Source organism: Micrasema longulum, unplaced genomic scaffold (assembly GCF_059751315.1).
Source record: "Micrasema longulum isolate JH-2025_06_02 unplaced genomic scaffold, ASM5975131v1 h1tg000375l, whole genome shotgun sequence".
In the NCBI taxonomy this organism is placed as follows: Eukaryota; Metazoa; Arthropoda; class Insecta; order Trichoptera; family Brachycentridae; genus Micrasema; species Micrasema longulum.
Genome location: NW_028277576.1, coordinates 37,501 through 45,000, shown reverse-complemented (window position 1 = coordinate 45,000; position 7,500 = coordinate 37,501). Strand labels below are relative to the sequence as shown.

At 44.6% G+C, this 7,500-nt stretch overlaps 1 pseudogene; it reads right to left on the bottom strand.

Annotated features, from left to right (window-relative positions):
* Positions 1–424: 424 nt before the first annotated feature.
* Positions 425–1,833, bottom strand: LOC148282130 (small subunit ribosomal RNA; annotated as a pseudogene).
* Positions 1,834–7,500: the final 5,667 nt, after the last annotated feature.

The following is a 7,500-nucleotide window of genomic DNA, read 5'->3' as shown; positions in this document are numbered from 1 at the left end:
AATGCACCCCCGCCGATTTTTATTTCGTTCCTCCTTCCGATTCAAGAGTGAATGTGAAATTAAAAAAAAAAAAAAAAAATTAAAACTTAGAAATAATTTATACCCTCTCGCCGAGTTTTAATGCGAGAACGAGGCCCCCTCCCGGCGAGACGTCTCGCGGCGGTCGCGAGCGCGCTCCGCGTGAAACTTAAATTTTTCGTTTATCGAATATTTCCACCGAGCGACGATCCGAAATGCACCCCCGCCGATTTTTATTTCGTTCCTCCTTCCGATTCGAAAGTGAATGTGAAATTTAAAAAAAAAAAAAAAACAAAAAAACTTAGAAATAATTTATACCCTCTCGCCGAGTTTTAATGCGCGTGTGTATAAATATATTTATACTATATAAAAGAATGAAAATTCATTTTATATTATATTTCACAGGAAATGATCCTTCCGCAGGTTCACCTACGGAAACCTTGTTACGACTTTTACTTCCTCTAAATGATCAAATTCGGTCAAACTTTCCGACGCGTCGGATGCCCGAGACGAGCTTCCGCGCACCAGTCCGAAGACCTCACCAAATCATCCATCGGTAGTAGCGACGGGCGGTGTGTACAAAGGGCAGGGACGCAATCAACGCGAGCTGGTGACTCGCTTTTACTAGGAATTCCTCGTTCATGGGGGAGAATTGCAAACCCCAATCCCTATCACGAAGGGGTTTCATCGGGTTACCCGGGCCGTTAGGCCAAGGAGGACACGCTGATCCCTTCAGTGTAGCGCGCGTGCGGCCCAGGACATCTAAGGGCATCACAGACCTGCTATTGCTCAATCTCGTGCGGCTATATATACCGCCGGTCCCTCTAAGAAGATTTTCATTGTACGCCGGTAGTGAAGACCGCGAAACACACTTCCGCGACGCGAACGCCGCAAGATGCGCGCCCGCGGACTCCTGTGATACCGGTTGCACGTCTATTTAATAGGCTAGAGTTACGTTCGTTACCGGAATTAACCTGACAAATCGCTCCACCAACTAAGAGCGGCCATGCACCACCACCCACCGAATCGAGAAAGAGCTGTTAATCCGTCAATCCTTCCAGTGTCCGGGCCTGGTGAGTTTTCCCGTGTTGAGTCGAATTAAGCCGCAGGCTCCACTCCTGGTGGTGCCCTTCCGTCAATTCCTTTAAGTTTCAGCTTTGCAACCATACTCCCCCCGGAGCCCGAAAGCTTTGGTTTCCCGGGAGCTGCCCACCGGGTTAAAATTATGAAACTTCGGCGGATCGCTGGCTGGCATCATTTATGGTTAGAACTACAGCGGTATCTAATCGCCTTCGAACCTCTAACTTTCGTTCTTGATTAATGAAAACACCTTTGGCAAATGCTTTCGCTTTAGTCCGTCTTGCGACGATCCAAGAATTTCACCTCTAACGTCGCAATACGAATGCCCCCAGTTGTCCCTATTAATCATTACCTCTGGTATCAGAAAGCCAACAAAACAGAACCGAGGTCCTATTCTATTATTCCATGCGTACAATATTCAGGCAAGTGTTAGCCCGCTTTGAGCACTCTAATTTGTTCAAAGTAAACAGCCGCGACGGCCCGCCTCGGCGCGCGGCCGCCCGCGAGGACGACCGCAACACACTGGCGGTGGACGCACCGGCGAGAAGCCCCGCAGACGTGCCTGTCGTACCGCATTCGGTAGGCTCGCGTCTCGCCGGGAGGGGGCCTCGTTCTCGCATTAAAACTCGGCGAGAGGGTATAAATTATTTCTAAGTTTTTTTTTTTTTTTTTTTTTTCTAATTTCACATTCACTTTCGAATCGGAAGGAGGAACGAAATAAAAATCGGCGGGGGTGCATTTCGGATCGTCGCTCGGTGGAAATATTCGATAAACGAAAAATTTAAGTTTCACGCGGAGCGCGCTCGCGACCGCCGCGAGACGTCTCGCCGGGAGGGGGCCTCGTTCTCGCATTAAAACTCGGCGAGAGGGTATAAATTATTTCTAAGTTTTTTTGTTTTTTTTTTTTTTCTAATTTCACATTCACTTTCGAATCGGAAGGAGGAACGAAATAAAAATCGGCGGGGGTGCATTTCGGATCGTCGCTCGGTGGAAATATTCGATAAACGAAAAATTTAAGTTTCACGCGGAGCGCGCTCGCGACCGCCGCGAGACGTCTCGCCGGGAGGGGGCCTCGTTCTCGCATTAAAACTCGGCGAGAGGGTATAAAATATTTCTAAGTTTTTTTGTTTTTTTTTTTTTTTTAATTTCACATTCACTTTTGAATCGGAAGGAGGAACGAAATAAAAATCGGCGGGGGTGCATTTCGGATCGTCGCTCGGTGGAAATATTCGATAAACGAAAAATTTAAGTTTCACGCGGAGCGCGCTCGCGACCGCCGCGAGACGTCTCGCCGGGAGGGGGCCTCGTTCTCGCATTAAAACTCGGCGAGAGGGTATAAATTATTTCTAAGTTTTTTTGTTTTTTTTTTTTTTTTTATTTTCACATTCACTTTTGAATCGGAAGGAGGAACGAAATAAAAATCGGCGGGGGTGCATTTCGGATCGTCGCTCGGTGGAAATATTCGATAAACGAAAAATTTAAGTTTCACGCGGAGCGCGCTCGCGACCGCCGCGAGACGTCTCGCCGGGAGGGGGCCTCGTTCTCGCATTAAAACTCGGCGAGAGGGTATAAAATATTTCTAAGTTTTTTTGTTTTTTTTTTTTTTTTTAATTTCACATTCACTTTTGAATCGGAAGGAGGAACGAAATAAAAATCGGCGGGGGTGCATTTCGGATCGTCGCTCGGTGGAAATATTCGATAAACGAAAAATTTAAGTTTCACGCGGAGCGCGCTCGCGACCGCCGCGAGACGTCTCGCCGGGAGGGGGCCTCGTTCTCGCATTAAAACTCGGCGAGAGGGTATAAAATATTTCTAAGTTTTTTTGTTTTTTTTTTTTTTTTAATTTCACATTCACTTTTGAATCGGAAGGAGGAACGAAATAAAAATCGGCGGGGGTGCATTTCGGATCGTCGCTCAGTGAAGTAAACGAAAAATTTAAGTTTCACGCGGAGCGCGCTCGCGACCGCCGCGAGACGTCTCGCCGGGAGGGGGCCTCGTTCTCGCATTAAAACTCGGCGAGAGGGTATAAATTATTTCTAAGTTTTTTTGTTTTTTTTTTTTTTTTAATTTCACATTCACTTTTGAATCGGAAGGAGGAACGAAATAAAAATCGGCGGGGGTGCATTTCGGATCGTCGCTCGGTGGAAATATTCGATAAACGAAAAATTTAAGTTTCACGCGGAGCGCGCTCGCGACCGCCGCGAGACGTCTCGCCGGGAGGGGGCCTCGTTCTCGCATTAAAACTCGGCGAGAGGGTATAAAATATTTCTAAGTTTTTTTGTTTTTTTTTTTTTTTTTAATTTCACATTCACTTTTGAATCGGAAGGAGGAACGAAATAAAAATCGGCGGGGGTGCATTTCGGATCGTCGCTCGGTGGAAATATTCGATAAACGAAAAATTTAAGTTTCACGCGGAGCGCGCTCGCGACCGCCGCGAGACGTCTCGCCGGGAGGGGGCCTCGTTCTCGCATTAAAACTCGGCGAGAGGGTATAAATTATTTCTAAGTTTTTTTTTTTTTTTTTTCTAATTTCACATTCACTTTCGAATCGGAAGGAGGAACGAAATAAAAATCGGCGGGGGTGCATTTCGGATCGTCGCTCGGTGGAAATATTCGATAAACGAAAAATTTAAGTTTCACGCGGAGCGCGCTCGCGACCGCCGCGAGACGTCTCGCCGGGAGGGGGCCTCGTTCTCGCATTAAAACTCGGCGAGAGGGTATAAATTATTTCTAAGTTTTTTTGTTTTTTTTTTTTTTTTTAATTTCACATTCACTTTTGAATCGGAAGGAGGAACGAAATAAAAATCGGCGGGGGTGCATTTCGGATCGTCGCTCAGTGAAGTAAACGAAAAATTTAAGTTTCACGCGGAGCGCGCTCGCGACCGCCGCGAGACGTCTCGCCGGGAGGGGGCCTCGTTCTCGCATTAAAACTCGGCGAGAGGGTATAAAATATTTCTAAGTTTTTTTGTTTTTTTTTTTTTTTTTAATTTCACATTCACTTTTGAATCGGAAGGAGGAACGAAATAAAAATCGGCGGGGGTGCATTTCGGATCGTCGCTCAGTGAAGTAAACGAAAAATTTAAGTTTCACGCGGAGCGCGCTCGCGACCGCCGCGAGACGTCTCGCCGGGAGGGGGCCTCGTTCTCGCATTAAAACTCGGCGAGAGGGTATAAATTATTTCTAAGTTTTTTTGTTTTTTTTTTTTTTTTTAATTTCACATTCACTTTTGAATCGGAAGGAGGAACGAAATAAAAATCGGCGGGGGTGCATTTCGGATCGTCGCTCGGTGGAAATATTCGATAAACGAAAAATTTAAGTTTCACGCGGAGCGCGCTCGCGACCGCCGCGAGACGTCTCGCCGGGAGGGGGCCTCGTTCTCGCATTAAAACTCGGCGAGAGGGTATAAAATATTTCTAAGTTTTTTTGTTTTTTTTTTTTTTTTAATTTCACATTCACTTTTGAATCGGAAGGAGGAACGAAATAAAAATCGGCGGGGGTGCATTTCGGATCGTCGCTCGGTGGAAATATTCGATAAACGAAAAATTTAAGTTTCACGCGGAGCGCGCTCGCGACCGCCGCGAGACGTCTCGCCGGGAGGGGGCCTCGTTCTCGCATTAAAACTCGGCGAGAGGGTATAAATTATTTCTAAGTTTTTTTTTTTTTTTTTTTTTTCTAATTTCACATTCACTTTCGAATCGGAAGGAGGAACGAAATAAAAATCGGCGGGGGTGCATTTCGGATCGTCGCTCGGTGGAAATATTCGATAAACGAAAAATTTAAGTTTCACGCGGAGCGCGCTCGCGACCGCCGCGAGACGTCTCGCCGGGAGGGGGCCTCGTTCTCGCATTAAAACTCGGCGAGAGGGTATAAATTATTTCTAAGTTTTTTTGTTTTTTTTTTTTTTTTTAATTTCACATTCACTTTTGAATCGGAAGGAGGAACGAAATAAAAATCGGCGGGGGTGCATTTCGGATCGTCGCTCAGTGAAGTAAACGAAAAATTTAAGTTTCACGCGGAGCGCGCTCGCGACCGCCGCGAGACGTCTCGCCGGGAGGGGGCCTCGTTCTCGCATTAAAACTCGGCGAGAGGGTATAAAATATTTCTAAGTTTTTTTGTTTTTTTTTTTTTTTTTAATTTCACATTCACTTTTGAATCGGAAGGAGGAACGAAATAAAAATCGGCGGGGGTGCATTTCGGATCGTCGCTCAGTGAAGTAAACGAAAAATTTAAGTTTCACGCGGAGCGCGCTCGCGACCGCCGCGAGACGTCTCGCCGGGAGGGGGCCTCGTTCTCGCATTAAAACTCGGCGAGAGGGTATAAAATATTTCTAAGTTTTTTTGTTTTTTTTTTTTTTTAATTTCACATTCACTTTCGAATCGGAAGGAGGAACGAAATAAAAATCGGCGGGGGTGCATTTCGGATCGTCGCTCGGTGGAAATATTCGATAAACGAAAAATTTAAGTTTCACGCGGAGCGCGCTCGCGACCGCCGCGAGACGTCTCGCCGGGAGGGGGCCTCGTTCTCGCATTAAAACTCGGCGAGAGGGTATAAATTATTTCTAAGTTTTTTTTTTTTTTTTTTTTTTCTAATTTCACATTCACTTTCGAATCGGAAGGAGGAACGAAATAAAAATCGGCGGGGGTGCATTTCGGATCGTCGCTCGGTGGAAATATTCGATAAACGAAAAATTTAAGTTTCACGCGGAGCGCGCTCGCGACCGCCGCGAGACGTCTCGCCGGGAGGGGGCCTCGTTCTCGCATTAAAACTCGGCGAGAGGGTATAAATTATTTCTAAGTTTTTTTGTTTTTTTTTTTTTTTTAATTTCACATTCACTTTTGAATCGGAAGGAGGAACGAAATAAAATCGGCGGGGGTGCATTTCGGATCGTCGCTCAGTGAAATTTTCGATAAACGAAAAATTTAAGTTTCACGCGGAGCGCGCTCGCGACCGCCGCGAGACGTCTCGCCGGGAGGGGCCTCGTTCTCGCATTAAAACTCGGCGAGAGGGTATAAAATATTTCTAAGTTTTTTTGTTTTTTTTTTTTTTTTTAATTTCACATTCACTTTTTAATCGGAAGGAGGAACGAAATAAAAATCGGCGGGGGTGCATGTCGGATCGTCGCTCGGTGGAAATATTCGATAAACGAAAAATTTAAGTATCACGCGGAGCGCGCTCGCGACCGCCGCGAGACGTCTCGCCGGGAGGGGGCCTCGTTCTCGCATTAAAACTCGGCGAGAGGGTATAAAATATTTCTAAGTTTTTTTGTTTTTTTTTTTTTTTTAATTTCACATTCACTTTTGAATCGGAAGGAGGAACGAAATAAAAATCGGCGGGGGTGCATTTCGGATCGTCGCTCAGTGAAGTAAACGAAAAATTTTAGTTTCACGCGGAGCGCGCTCGCGACCGCCGCGAGACGTCTCGCCGGGAGGGGGCCTCGTTCTCGCATTAAAACTCGGCGAGAGGGTATAAATTATTTCCAAGTTTATTATTATTTAGTTTATGAATTATTCATTTATTTATTAGGGCTATGTATAGCGTGTGAGCTCGCCAATATATGGCAGTAAAATTTTTATTGTCTTTGAATTTCCTAGAGTTTTAACCATCGAAAAAAAAGAAGATTGCAAATAAAATCAACAGACAATGGAAATTTGATGTGTATTATTTTAATAGATTGTTTATAACAGAAAAATACATAGAGAAATATGCATTTTTATTTTTTGTAATAAAAACATAAAATTTCCATTGTCTGTTGATTTTATTTGCAATCTTCTTTTTTTTCGATGGTTAAAACTCTAGGAAATTCAAAGACAATAAAAATTTTACTGTCATATATTGGCGAGCTCACGGGCTATACTTACGCCATTTATTATTATTAGTTATTATTTCTAAATTATTTCTAAGCTTTGAGCTTTGAGCTTTTTCCTTTTGGCTTTTGGCTTGCTTAGCTTTATAAGCTAGCTTTAAAGCTAGCTTTCAAGCTTCACGATGAAAACACAAAAGTGTTGAAAAAAAAAATTTGCAAAAAAAAAAGGCGAACGCCCGCACCTCGCCGAACGCTGGTCTCCAGCTGGTCCGACGGTGCGAGCGTCCGCCTTCGTTTATGTTCAATGCAATTCGGACACTTGGCAAATTTACCACGTGTTTTACTTACTAACGGATATTGAAATACATCATTTGTAAATTACGTATGAAAATAATTAGAGTCCAGACCGTACCGTCATGAGCATTTTGGACTTGGACTTTTCACGGTGAAAATAAAAAAGTGTTAGTAGAAAACAAAAACACTTTGAAAAAAAAAAATTGCAAAAAAAAAGGCGAACGCTCGCACCTCGCCGAACGCTGGTCTCCAGCTGGTCCGACGGTGCGAGCGTCCGCCTTCGTTTATGTTCAATGCAATTCGGAC